This window comes from Macaca thibetana, chromosome 8 (assembly GCF_024542745.1).
Source record: "Macaca thibetana thibetana isolate TM-01 chromosome 8, ASM2454274v1, whole genome shotgun sequence".
NCBI lineage: Eukaryota > Metazoa > Chordata > Mammalia > Primates > Cercopithecidae > Macaca > Macaca thibetana.
The window spans coordinates 70889469-70904585 of record NC_065585.1 but is presented as its reverse complement, the minus strand read 5'-3'; positions in this window follow the sequence as shown (position 1 = coordinate 70904585).

Here is a 15117-nt window from a genome sequence, read left to right as displayed (position 1 = left end):
GCCATCACCATGACTGGCTAATTTTTGCATTTTTAGTAGAGATGGGTTTTCACCAGGTTGGCCAGGCTGGTCTCAAACTCCTGACCTTCGGTGATCTGCCTGTCTTGACCCCCCAAATTGTTGGGATTACAGGCATGAGCCACCATGCCAAGCCTGAAAAAAAAATAATCTGAATGATCTTATAATTAAGAACTTTTGTTCACAAAAATTCAACATTAAGAGTGAAAGCCAAACCACAGACTGATAGAATATATTTTAATACATATAGCAAAAAAAAAAAAAAAGTATATATATAAAGAAGTCCTATAAACCAACAAGAAAGAGACAGGCAACCCAACAGAAAACCAGGAAAAAGGTCTGGTGCAGTGGCTCATGCCTGTAATCCCAGCACTTCGGGAGGCCAAGGCCAGCGATTGGATCGCTTGAGCTCAGGAGTTTGAGACCAGCCTGGGCAACATAGTGAGATGCCCCATCTCTACAAAAAATACAAAAGCTAGCCGGGTGTAGTGGCGTGCATCTGTGTGCCCAGCTACTTGGGAGGTCGAGGTGGGAGGATTGCTTGAGCCCAGGAGGCAGAGGTTGCAGAGATCACAGCACTGCCTTCCAGCCTGGGAGACAGGAGACACTGCCAAAAAAAAAAGCTGAACATATGCATTCCCTGTGAATCAGCAATTTTACTTCTGGGTATTTCTGGGTATTTCCACAAAATGCATATAATTTGAGCACCAAACGTCATGTACAAAAATGTTCACAGTAGCTTTATGCATAACAGCTCAAAACTGGAAACAACCTAAATGTCTATCAACAGTAGAATTGATAAATTTGTCTCTCTCACACACACACACACGCACAGACACACACACACACACAGAGACACACACACACAATGGAATACTTCACAGCAGTGCAAAAAAACTATTTCTAAATGCCACAGAGATGAATCTCACAAACAACACTGAGCAAAAATGCCAGAAATGGCTGGGCATGGGGGCTCATGCTTGTAATCTCAGCATTTTGGGAGGCCAAGGCAGTCAGACTGCTTGAAGCCAGGAGTTTGAGACCAAATTTGGGCAGCAAGGTGAGACCCTGTCTCTACAAAAAACACAAAAATTAGCCAGGTGTGGTGGTAGGTGCCTGTAGTCCCAGCTACTCAGGAGCTGAGGTGGGAGGATCACCTGAGCCTGGGAGGTCAAGGCTGCAGTGAGTCATGATTGCGCCGCTGCACTCCAGCCTGGGTGACAGAGTGAGATCCAGTCTCCGAGAAAAAAAAAAAAAAAGGTGGGGGGGGAGAGCATTCAGCTGCTTGATATCAAAGTTTCTCTCCTATATCAAATACAGTTCACCCCTTGTAGACTTGCACTTCTGGAAAAAAAAAAAAAAAAGGCTACTGACTAAAATAATGCAATGATTCTTGTTGTAATAACTAATGCACTAGCCATACCCCCACAGAGGAGCAACTCAATATCTTGTCAATTATCATTTTTTTTTCTTTTTTTTCTTTTTTGAGATAGAGTCTTGCTCTGTTTCCTTGGCTGGAGTGCAGTGGCACCACGTCTGTTCACTGCAACCTCCGCCTCCTGAGTAGCAGTGATTACAGGTTTGCACCACCACACCCAGCTAATTTTTATATTTTTAGTAAAGACGGAGTTTCACCATGTTGGTCAGGCTGGACTCAAATTCCTGACCTCCGGTGATCCGCCCACCCTGGCCTCCCAAAGTGCTGGGATTACAGGTTTGAACCACCTCGCCCGGCCAATTATTAAATTTAAAAAAATTATTTATTTTTTTGGACAGGGTCTCACTCTGTTGCCCAGGCTGGAGCATAGTGGTGCAATAATGGCTTACTTCAGCCTCAACCTCACCTTAGTGATTCTCCTACCTTAGCCCCCTAAGTAGCTGGGGCTCTCTCTGCAGGGTAATGAGCTCACTCTGCAGGTAACTCCAGGTAAGCGTGTTCCTGCTTCTTCACTCCAAGAAGATGGTAGCAGATTTAGCCGTTGAGGAGAGTCACTGGGGTTGGGAAAATGAGTCCTGTTTAACTTTTGAGGTTCCCACTCTTTTCTCCATCAATGTGCCATATTTTACATGGCAAGCGTCAACTCAATGGACACTTTAATTCAGCTTCTTATTTGATTAAACTTCAAGTTTGCTTTTTCAATTATCAGAAAGCTGTTTGTGGCTGAAGAAGAGTACTAGAAATTTCCTAGGAAGATTCTGACTGTGCCTGGCAATGAGGCTCAGAGATTTAAGGTTGTACTCTTTCTTTAATCCATCCAATACCATTACAAGCAACCATTTCACTTCTCAGGCTATAAATTATGAAAGTTAATTCTTCACATTTTCCATCCTGGGTTTTTTTTTTTTTTTTTTATTAAATAAGCGTTTAATTGAAGCAAGATCAGCCACACCACATGGGAGATGGAGTTATTACTCAAATCAACCTCGCTGAAGGCTCAAAGGTTAGAGGTTTTTGAAAAACAGTTTGATGGGCAGCTGGCTAGTGTATGGGTGCTACTGATCGGTTGGGGATGCAATCATAGGGGTGTGAAAAATGGTCCTCATGCACTGAGTCTGCTTCTGGGTGGAAGCCACAGGACCAGTGGAGTCAGAGGTCCAGGTTGGGCCATCCGGTTGTTAGAAATGCAAAAGCCGGAAAAGACATCTCCAAAGACCAATCTTCATTTCTACAATGGTGATGTTATCTACAGGAGTAACTGGGGGAGTTGCAAATCTATGACCTCCAGAATAATGACTGAATTCAGGCCACTTTCATTCACCTAACTTGGTGGCCTTTTATTAGTTTCATGAGGGCAGTTTAGTTTTGGGGGGGATGATGATTTTTTTTTTCTTAAACTTTTAAGTTCACGGGTACATGTGCAGGATGTGCACACAGGTAAGTATGTACCATGGTGGTTTGCTGTACAGATCATCCCAATACCTAGGTATTAAGCCCAGCATCCATTAGCTATTCTTCCTGATGCTCTCCCTCCCCCACCCCCATCCTGTTTTATTTATTTATGTTATTATTATTTTTTTTGAGATAGGGTCTTGCTCTGTTGCCCAGACTGGAGGCTGGAGTGCAGTGGCACAATCTCTGCTCACTGCAACCTCTGCCTCCTGGGCTTAAGCAATCCTCCCACCTCAGGCTCCAAGTAGCTGGGATTACTGGGGTGTGCCACCATGCTCAGCTAATTTTTGTGTTTTTTGTAGAGACAGGGTTTCGCCATGTTGCCCAGGCTGGTCTCGAACGCCTGAGCTCAAGCGATCTGCCTGCCACGACTTCTCAAAGTGCTGGTATTACAGGCATGAGCTACCGCGCTCAGCCCTATCCTGTTTTTTGATAGGTGCATTGCAAGCATCCAAAGCTCTGCCCTCAATGGGCACTATATGTGTACTTTTAAAAATTATTATTATTTTTATTTATTTATTTTTATTTATTGAGACGGAGTCTCCCTCTGTTGCCCAGGCTGGAGTGCAGTGGCACGATCTGGGCTCACTGCAAGCTCTGCCTCCCGGGTTCACACCATTCTCCTGCCTCAGCCTCCTGAGTAGCTGGGACTACAGGCGTCCGCCACCACGCCCGGCTTTTTTTTTTTTTTTCTTTCTGTATTTTTAGTAGAGACGGGGTTTCACCATGTTAGCCAGGATGGTCTCGGTCTCCTGACCTCGTGATTCGCCCGCCTCGGCCTCCCAAAGTGCTGGGATTACAGATGTGAGCCACCGTGCCCGTCCTCTCTCTTCTCTTCCCTCCGTCTGTCCCTTCTTTCTTTCTTTTTTTTTTTTTTTTTTTGACAGTCTCCCTCTGTCACCCAGGCTGGAATGCAATGGCGCGATCTTGGCTCACTGCAACCTCCGCCTCCCTGGTTCAAGCAATTCTTCTGCCTCAGCCTCACGAGTAGCTGGGATTACAGACACGACGCCCAGCTAATTTTTGTGTTTTTAGTAGAGAAGGGGTTTCACCATGTTGGCCAGGCTGGTCTGGAACTTCCGATTTCAGGTGATCCAACCGCCTCGGCCTACCAAAGTGCTGGGATTACAGGTGTGAACCACTGTCCCTGGCCCATCTTTGCTTTCTTAGAATAAACATTACTTAATCATGGTATAATGGTCCTTGACTACAGTCTGGGTTTAATTTGTTAGTATTTTATTCAGGAATATTGCTTCTATTTGCCTGTGGACCTCTTTTTTAGGGGGTGGCATTCTCATGGTTTATCAGGATTATATCAGCTTGGTAACATTGACTTGGAAATTTGTCATTTTTTTCTATATGCTAGAACAGTTTAGTGTGGGAATCATGTTACTTAAAGATTAAAATACACTCAACCATAAAACAGTCATCTCATGCCTCTTTGGAAGAGATATCTTAACAATTACTTCACTTTCTTCCATGGTTGTTGGTCTATTCACATTTTGTCTTAGGTTAAGTTTTATAATTATTTTCCCAGAAAATCACGCACTTACAATGTAAAAGTTTTTGGTATGGTATAAGTAATAATCGCTTGTGGTCTAAAAGACTTTTCTCTATTTCTGGGTATATAACCTTTCTCATAGCAACATATCTATGCATTTTTGCTTCCTTATTTTTTCCCTTGGTATGTCCTACAAGTTCATCTACTGTTTTGAACCAGCTTTCTTACATTCTGATTTACTGAGTCCTATTTTCTAATTGTTTCTATTTTTGCTAATTCTTTTATCCACTTTCCTTAGCATTGTCTTCAGATTTTTTGAATTTAGTCACTTTTCTTTACTAGTTATTTTGATGTCTAAATGTTCAATAGGGCCTTATGAGTTTATACCTACCCGAATTGCTGATCATATGGTAATTCTATTTAACTTTTATTAAAAGAACTGCCAAACTTTATCACAGCAGCTGGACCATTTTACATTCCCACCAGCAATGCATACATCCTAGACAATATTTGCTATTGTAGCTATGGTATCTCATTGTGGTTTTGATTAGAATTTCCCTGATGACTCATGACTTGAGCATCTTTTCATGTATTGTTGAGGTTATTAATATATCTTCTTTGGAGAAATGACTATTCAGAAGCCTATTCATTTTTCATAGAGTGCCAAAGACTATTCATTTTTCATAGAGTGCCAAATATCTAGATTGGCAATTAACAATCTAGAACCCAGCTTTCCTACTTCCAATTCGGTATCCTTTTCTGAAAGTGGGAGACTGGATGATGTGCAGACATCCCCAGTTAGGCTACTTAAGATCAAATCTTTTATTTCAGCACTTATACACAGTTAAGATGTAACACCAAAGGATCCAGAGGAATGTAATTGAGACACTACCCCTACACATCAATAAATTCAACCCCATAAACATTTACTGAATGCTCACTATGTGTAAAGCATCTGTGCTTGGCACTGGGGGAGATACTGAGATAAACACAACAAACAAGGCCAGGTGCAGTGGCTCACACCTGTAATCCCAGCACTTTGGGAGGCCCAGGGGGGAATATCAAGAGGTCAGGAGTTCAAGACCAGCCTGGACAATATGGTGAAATCCCGTCTCTACTAAAAATACACAAATTAGCTGGGCGTGGTGGCACGCACCTGTAGTCCCAGCTACTCGGGAGGCTGAAGCAGAAGAATTGCTTGATCCCAGGTGGCAGAGGTTGCAGTGAGTTGAGATAGTGCCACTGCACTCCAGCCTGGGCAACAGAGTGAGACTCTGTCTCAAAAAAACAAAAAACAGAAACAAAAAACAAATTAGCTGGGCGTGGTGGCAGGTGCCTGTAATCCCAGCTACTTGGGAAGCTAAGGCAGGGAGAACTGCCTGCACCCGGGAGGCAGAGGTTGCAGTGAGCGGATATCACACCACTGTACTTCAGCCTGGGCAATGGAGTGAGACTCCGTCTTAAAAACAAACAAACCCCACTCCTACTCTCATTCCTGCTGTCTTACAATCTAGTCTTTAGAAGATATATATAGGACAAAAACTGCCACTAGGAAAATAACGAAAACATAGTTACATTTGAAAACAAATCGTGTAACTTTAAATCATGGTTTCATAAGCTTTTGGCCTTTTATGACTCAAAGTACAGCCATTCCACCAGTCCATGTCACTTCATGGACACAAATCTTTAGGAATAGGTTTTCATCAGACAATATCACCACTGTAAGGATATGGTGGTACTTTATCAGGTAGATACTACACTTGTCCAGAACAGGAAAATCATCTTTCAGTGCGATGTTGCAAAAACACCGACAAGTTGGAGTCACAATGCTTAAATCCTGTCTACTTTGAGTGGAGTAACAGAGATGATGTTTTGCATTGTATGACAGCGTTTTATAAAATCCATTTGAATTACAATTTTGATGCAGCTTCTTTCTTCAAAAAGCAAATGCTTGGTGACTGCTTTACCAAAGAAAATTGAATAGAGGTTACCTTTTGAAATTAGTGTTTTCACAAATATACCAGAAAGAAATATTTGAAGTCATGTTAAAGAAAATTTGATTAATTACTTTTATTTCCAAGGTTAGGCTTGCAACTTTAAATTTGGTTCTGTGATGTGACCACTATCTGAGCCAGTTACTGGTTATGTGAGAAAGCTACTCTTAATTTCTTTAGTTGTGCATCTTCTTCCAACCCAGCCTGGCCACTCACCTCTATTCAGAAGGTTTGGATAAAAAACCATTTTACTGACTATTGCAAGACACTGAAAGAAAAGTATCTCCCACCACTGAGGCTATTCAAAAGAACATTTATTATAAGCTCTAAAGGCAGTTCCAGACACATTTGGAGCAACAATAGCCTTATTAAAGATGATGTTCATTTATATAGAAATATTATATATTTATTAAAGTATTTATGTTATAGGCACATCTCATGCATTAATTCCCTACCTCAGTTTGCCATTTTAATATTCTGTATATTGTGTATTTGAATACTTTAACAAAGATGACTTTCACTTCTTGGTGTCTTTCTCTAAAATCTGAGCACCATGTTTGTTCTAATTAACCTGAACTACAATCTGGATCTAGAATCTCACTGCAAGTCAGCTTGTAACCTTAAATTCTCATGGTTTTGTCTTGGACTCTTGTTTTTCAAAAAAACCTCCACACCGAAAATCAAAAGGGCACATAATGGGATTCAAATGGTGGCTTTAAGAAACTAAAGAAACCTGAATTTTCAAAAATCGTTGAATGAAATTATGGAAAGACAAAAACTGCTCTTGATGGTCTGAAGAAAATGCACTTTCCAATTCAAAATTATACTTCATGGAAGCACATTCTTGCCATTTTCTACAGCAGAAATGACGCTACACTGATTTAAAAGATATTTGATAAGTCTACATCAAAATGCCTATAGTTAAAATCCTACTGATGTATTAACAAAACAAAACAAAACACTAACAGTGGATTGGAGCCAATTAGTATGTGTAGGTAGGATTAACCACAAGCTTTACCTCATGTAAAAAGGAGGCTCTGATGAGATCTTAGCTAATTCTGATTAAAAAGTCACCAAATTTGAATTCTTCTTATCCTCACCTGTCATCTTATGCATGCTTTTCTAATGAAGCAACAAAGCCTATCTCAAGTCTTAGTATATAAAATATATGTAGGTCAAATGTAACAAAGTTTTTTATATTAAAATAACTGCAAGCATCTAACACTATAAAGAGGGTGACATGGTTTGGCTGTGCCCCACCCAAATCTCATCTTGAATTCCCACGTGTTGCGGGAGGGACCCAGTGGCAGGCAATTGAATAATGGGGGGCAGGTCTTTCCCATGTTGTTCTCATACAGTGAATAAGTCTCATGAGAGCTGATTATCTTAGAAAAGGGGAGTTTCTCTGCACAAGATCTCTTCTCTGGTATGCTGGCGTGTGAGATGTGCCTTTCACCTTCCACCATGATTATGAGGCTTCCACAGCCACATGGAAACATAAGTTGATTAAACCTTTTTTTTTTTTTTGGTAAATTGCACAGTGTCGGGTAGGTCTTTATCAGCAGCATGAAAATGGACTAATACAGTAAATTGGTACCAGGAGGGTGAGGCGCTGCTGAAAAGGTACCTGAAAATGTGGAAGTGACTTTGAAATGGGGTAACAGGCAGAGGTTGGAACAGTTTGGAGGGCTCAGAAGACAGAAAAATGTGGTAAAGTTTGGAACTTCCTAGAGACTTGTTGAATGGCTTTGCCCAAAATGCTGATAGCAATATGGACAATAAAATCCAGGCTGAGGTGGTCTCAGATGGAGAGGGGGAACTTGTTGGGGACTAGAGTAAAGGAGACTCTTGACATGTTTTAGCAAAGAGACTGGTGGCATTTTGCCCCTGCACTAGAGATTTTTGAAACTTTAAACCTGAGAGAGATGATTTAGGGTATTTAGTGGAAAAAATTTCTAAGCAGCAAAGCATTCAAGAGGTGACTTGGGTGCTGTTAAAGGCATTCAGTTTTTTGTTTTTTGTTTTTGATTTTAGGCATTCAGTTTGATAAGGGAAGCAGAGCATAAAAGTTCAGAAAATTTGCAGCCTGAAAATGCAATAGAAAAGAAAATTCCATTTTCTGAGGAGAAATCTAAGCCTGTGGCAGAAATTTGCATAAGTAACAAGGAGCGGATGTTGATCCCCAAGACAATGGGAAAAATGTCTTCAGGGCATGTCAGAGGTCTTTGTGGCGGCCCCTCTCATCACAGGCCTGGAGACCTAGGAGGAAAAAGTGGTTTCAGGGTGGGCACAGGGGCTCATGCCCGTAATCTCAGCACTTTGAGAGGCTGAGGTGGGCGGATCACTTGAGGTCAGGAGTTTGAAACCAGCCTGGCCAAAATAGCAAAACCCTGTCTCTACAAAAAATACAAAAATTAGCCAGGCGTCTCAGCACGGCATGTGCCCATCATCCCAGCTACTCAGGAGGCTAAGGCAGGAGAAGCACTTGAACCTGCAAGGCAGAGGTTGCAGTGAGCTGAGATTGTGCCACTGCACTCTAGCCTGGGCAAGAGTGACTCTGAAAAAACAGCGGTTTCTGGGACTGGGCTCAGGGTCCCCGTGCTGTGTGAAGCCTGGGCACTTAGTGCCATGCGTCCTAGTCACTCCAGCCATAGCTGAAAGGGGCCAACATAGAGTTTGGGCCATGGCTTCAGAGAGTGCAAGCCTCAAACCTTGGCAGCCTTCACATGGTGTTGAGCCTCCAAGTGCACAGATGTCAAGAATTGAGGTCTGGGAACCTCTGTCTAGATTTTAGAAGATACATGGAAATGCATGGAAGTCCAGGCAGAAGTTTGCTGCAGGGGCAGGGGTCTCATGGGGAACCTCTGATAGGACAATGTGGAAGAAAAATGTGAAATCAGAGTTGGGTGTGGTGGCTCACTCCTGTAATCCCAGCACTTTGGGAGGCCGAGAAGGGTGGATCACCTGAGGTTAGGAGTTCGAGACCGGCCTGGCCAACGTGGTGAAACCCCATCTCTACTAAAAATACAAAAACATTAGCCGGGCATGGTGGCAACATGCCTGTAATCCCAGCTACTTGGGAGGCTGAGGCAGGAAAACTGCTTGAATCCGGGAGATGGAGGTTGCAGTGAGCTGAGATTGCACCACTGCACTCCAGACTGGAGAGTGAAACTTTGTCTCAAAAAAAAAAAAAAAAAAGAATAAAGAAGAATGTGGAGTCAGAGGCCCCCACACAGAGTCCCTACTGGGGCACTCCTAGAGTAGCTGTGAGAAGGCCATCCTCCAGACCCCAGAATGGTGGATCCACTGACAGCTTGCCCTGTGTGCCTGGAAAAGTTGGAGACACTCAATACCAGCCCATGAAAGCAGTCAGAAGGGAGGCTGTACCCTGCAAAGCCACAGGGGTGGAGCTGCCCACGTGAACTCACCTCTTGCATCAACATGATGTGGATGTGAGACATGGAGTCAAAGGAGATAATTTTGGAGCTTTGACTACCCCACTGGATTTCGGACTTGCATAGGGCCTGTAGCCCCTTTGTTTTGGTCAATTTCTCCCATTTGGAATGGCTGTATTTACCCAATGCCTATTCCCCCATTGTATCTAGAAAGTAACTAACTTGCTCTTGATTTTACAGGCTCATAGGTGGAAGAGACTTGCCTTGTCTCAGATGAGACTTTGGACTGTGGACTTCTGAGTGAATGCTGAAATGAGTTATAGTGGGACTGTTGCGCAGGCATGATTCTTTTTTTTTTTTTGAGACAGCGTTTTGCTCTGTCGTCCAGGCTGGAGTGCAGTGGTACAATCTGTTCACTGCAACCTCTGCCTCCCGGGTTCAAGCAATTCTCCTGTCTTAGTCTCCCTACTGGCTGGGATCACAGGCGTCTGCCACTATGTCTGGTTAATTTTGGTATTTTTAGTAAAAACGGGGTTTTGCCATGTTGGTCAGGGTGGTCTCAAACCCCTGACCTCAAGTGATCCTCCTGCCTTGGCCTCCCAAAGCGCTGGGATTACAGGTGTGAGCCACCACGTCTGGCCCATGATTGGTTTTGAAATGTGAGGACATGAGATTTGGGAGGGGCCAGGAGTGGAATGATATATATGGTTTGGCTGTTTCCCCACCCAAATCTCATCTTGAACTCTCACATGTTGTGGGAGGGACCCAGTAGGAGGTAACTGAATCATGGGGGCTGGTCTTTCCTATACTGTCCTTGTGATAATGAGTAAGTCTCAGATCTGATGGTTTTAAAAATCTAATTCTGATGTACCTGTGTCTGTCCTATATGAGAATACCATCATACAAAAATACAAAATTTATAGAATAATTTGATGATTAAGAACATGAGATCTCAAAGCAACTTTAAAATTTCCCCAGCTGGGTGCAGTGGTGTGTGCCTTTAGTCCCAGCTATGGGAGGCTGAGGCAGGGTGATCGCTTGAGGCCATGAGTGGAAGGCTGCAGTGTGCTATGATTGTGCGCCTATGAATAGCCACTGCACTTCAGCCTGGGCAACACAGTGGAGACCATGTCTGTTAAAAAAAAAAAAAAAAAAAAAAATACCAATTAAAAAAACTTGAGGGTGAAGGAATCAAACTACAGAATGAGGATGTAAACTGAATACTCCACAGGGCATTAAAAGTTCATCTTCTGTTTTCAGCTAGAGATCCACAAAGGAGATAAATCATGTATATGCCTAATTCAGGATAACTTACCACATTAGTACATGAATGCAAAGTAAGTTGGAGGTTCACCTGGCATTAAATATATTGGCATGAAATCATAGCACATAAATTTTCCTTTATATCAGCAGTGACTGACAACCAGAGCTAAAACAGGATTTTCTCTATATAGCGGGCAATAAAAACAACTACAAGAATTCTAAATTCATCTAGCTGATATATTTAGTAATGACTGTAATACTTCATGCTTAATCCAGAGGCAGCAAAAAGTCCCATTTTCTCTCTAGTTCATAATTCTAATCTGACCATCTGTAATGTTACACAATCTTAGGCTTAAGCAACATCCACAAACACAATCTTGTTCATTAATTTTTTAAAAGTTGGTAAACATTACCTTATAGATGGATGTGTAACCTCCTAATTCTATAGATGTAAAATGGAGGCCCAGGGCCTTGTTCAAGGTTGCATGGCTAATCAACACAAGATCCCAGACTTTCTCACTCTCAGGTTGGTATGCTAATATACCACAATATTTCTAAGCTAATAAATATTTGTTTAAATACACCATGGCTGGGCGTGGTGGCTCATGCCTGTAATCTCAGCACTTTGGGAGGCCAAGGCAGGCGGATCACAAGGTCAGGAGATCGAGACCATTCTGGCCAACATGGTGAAACTCTGTCCTGTTAAAAATACAAAAATATTAGCTGGGTGTGGTGGTATGCACCTGTAGTCCCAGATATTCGGGAGGCTGAGGCAGGAGAATCACTTGAACCCGGGAGGTGGAGGTTGCAGCGAGCTGAGACTGCGCCACTACACTCTAGCCTGGTGACAGAGCGAGACTCCATCTCAAAAATAAACAAACAAACAAATAAATACACCATTAGGTTTAATACTTAAAAGAGTTAAGCCTAATAGCAATATAAAACCTTATGACAAATATAACTGGCCTGGAAATAAACCAGATTTATATACTGCAAAAAAAAAACAATACACAAAAGATTAATGGCATCTCTGACTACCGGACATTAAGTGTTCTATCAATATAATCTATGTACACACTCTTTACTTTTAAACAGCAATTTAAAAAAGCATTTTTTTTTTTTGAGATGAGTCTCGCTTTGTCTCCCAGGCTGGAGGGCAATGGCGTGATCTTGGCTCGCTGCAACCTCCACCTCCCAGGTTTAAGTGATTCTCCTGCCTCAGCTTCCCGAGTAGCGGGGATTACAGGCATGTGCCACCATGCCTGGCTAATTTTTTATATTTTTAGAAACAGGATTTCACTATGTTGGCCAGGCTGAACTCCTGACCGCAAGTGATCTGCTCACCTCAGCCTCTCAAAGAGCTGGATTACAGGTGTGAGCCACTGTGCCCAGCCAAGAATTTCTTTTTTTCAGAGACAGGATCTTGCTGTGTCACCCAGCTGGAGTGCTGCAGTGTGATCTCAGGTCACTGCGACCTCCACCTCTGTGGTTCAAGTGATCCTCCTGCCTCAGCCTCCTAACTGGCACTACAGGCACATGCCACTGCACCCAGTTAATTTTTGTATTTTTAGTAGAGATGGGGTTTCACTATGTTCCCCAAGCTGGTCTTGAACTCCTGGCCTTAAGTGATCCTCCAACCTCAGCTTCCCAAAGTACTGGGAAAACAGGCATGAGCCACTGTGCCTGGCCATTAAACAATAATTTCATATTATTTCTCAGAATATGTGCACTATTTTCAAATAGCATTGATAAGCTTAGCAAAATTACACTAAGATGACAGCTCCATGCATAGTAAGATGTCTCTAAATGTATTTCTTTGTTAGCATGAGCTGAATTTGCCACCTAAGATAAATCCTTTTTCACAGTATCAACAAATATCTCCCTACTTTTAAGCAGAGATTGGCTGGGTATGGTGGCTCACACCTGTAACACCAGCACTTCGGGAGGCTGAGACGGAAGGACTGCTTGAACCCAGGAGTTTGAGATGAAGCTGGGCAACAAAGTGAGACTCTGTATCTACAAAAGATTAAAAAGAAAAAAAAAATCAGCCAGGTGTGGTAGTGCATGCCTGTAGTTCTAGCTACTAGGTAGCCCAGGAGGCCAAGGTTGCAGTGAGTGGTGATCACACCACTGCACTCCAGTGTGGGCAACAGAGCAAGACTCTCTAAAAAACAAAACGAAAAAATAAAATAAAATAGGAAGACTATCTTGATAATAACTGCATGAAAGATAAGCAATTTAAAAAGTATAACCTAGTGTAAAAATGAAATAACTGAATAATAGAAAGAATTTTGTGGTAATTTTTATGCAGAAAAAAATATACAGAATCTGCACATAATTTGAAAAGTAAACTAATCACCAAGTGTCAGAGAACTGTTAAGATTTCCATGTTATATCTTAAATTTAACCAAGTAAAAATTTCCCATATTCAATCATATGGCAGAAATGTCCTGAGGCAGTTTAACAAATCCTCAGAAAATTAAGGCTAAAAGAAAAATAAATAAATAAGGCTAAAATAAATAAAAATAGAAAAAACAGAAAATTAAGGCTAAAAAAAAAAAAATCAAACACCAAGTGTTCATCATACCTTTCAGTCAACTCAGCCTTTATTAACGTGCAAGCACCATGTGCTTCAAGATATACAGGCTTACCTAGTCTTTGATTCAGTTTAATGTCTTAAGGTTATTCTGATTCCAACACATAAAATAACCTATAAAAACTGGTCAAAGTTAAACTTTATTTCTAGCTATGACCTAGAAATAGCTAGTGAGTTAATAGTGAATTAATAAATAGTGAGTTAATAAAGTAATAAAGGTAATAGTGACCTAGAAATAGGTCATAGCTATTTTTTCTTTTTTGAGACGGAGTTTTGTTCTCATCGCCCAGGCTGGAGTGCAGTGGCACCATCTTGGCTCACTGCAACCTCTGCCTCCCAACCTCTGCCTCCCAGGTTCAAGCAATTCTCCTGCATCAGCCTCCCAAGTAGCTGGGATCACAGGTGAGTGCCACCACATCCAGCTAATTTTTCTATTTTTAGTACAGATGGAGTTTCACCATGTTGGCCAGGCTGCTCTTGAACTCCTAACCTCAAGTGATCCACCCGCCTCAGCCTCCCCAAGTGCTGGGATTACAGGCATGAGCCACTGCGCCTGGCCTGACCTTGACTTTTGAAATCATCATTCAGGTTTATACTTGGCATTATTTGTCACCAAGTGGCAGAATATAATTCTTGTACTTGATAAATAATCTTCTATACTAATATATGTAATAGTATAGCTTAAGAAGTTGCTAAGGCGGCTCTGGGCGCACTGCCTAGAAGTTAGCCCTGCTCTGCAAGGAGTAGCTTAAAAAAAAGTTACTAAAAATATGTAATTTATATTTAACTCCTTTCAATAAGCTGGAATGTATAATGTTTAAGTACAAGAGAAAACATTTCTTTTGTGTATGGTTTTTGCAGTTTCCAGAAAAGCTGGTCCATATCAGGCCAGTCTTTTCTTTTTTTCTTTTGAGACAGTCTTGCTCTCTCACCCAGGTTGGAGTGCAGTGGTGCGATCTCGGCTCAGTGTCACCTCCACCTCCCAGGTTCAAGCGATTCCCATGTCTCAGCCTCACAAGTAGCTGGGATTACAGGCGTGTGCCACCATGGCCTGGCTAATTTTTGCATTTTTAGTAGACGGCGTTTTGCCATGTTGGCCAGGCTGGCCTCAAGTGATCTACCCGCCTCGTCCTCCGAAAGTGCTGGGATTACAGGTATAAGCCACCGAGCTCAGCCATATTAAGTCAGTCTCAAATAAGCTGAAGACTTAAGTTTACAGACCCTATAATGACAACTTTGTTCCACCTCTGAGATAAAGACAATACTAAACCCATCAGGAGTGCTTCTTTTCCCATGCATAAGGAATGATGCTGTCATATTTTTTCAAAAAAGTTTTTGGCTGCTTAATAGAAAAGCTGAATGAGCTTGATTTCAGTAGAAGACCCACTGATTATGGGTATATTTATTGGGACATATTTTAATAGAAGATAATTCATGTAGGATATCTTCAATGCATTGTA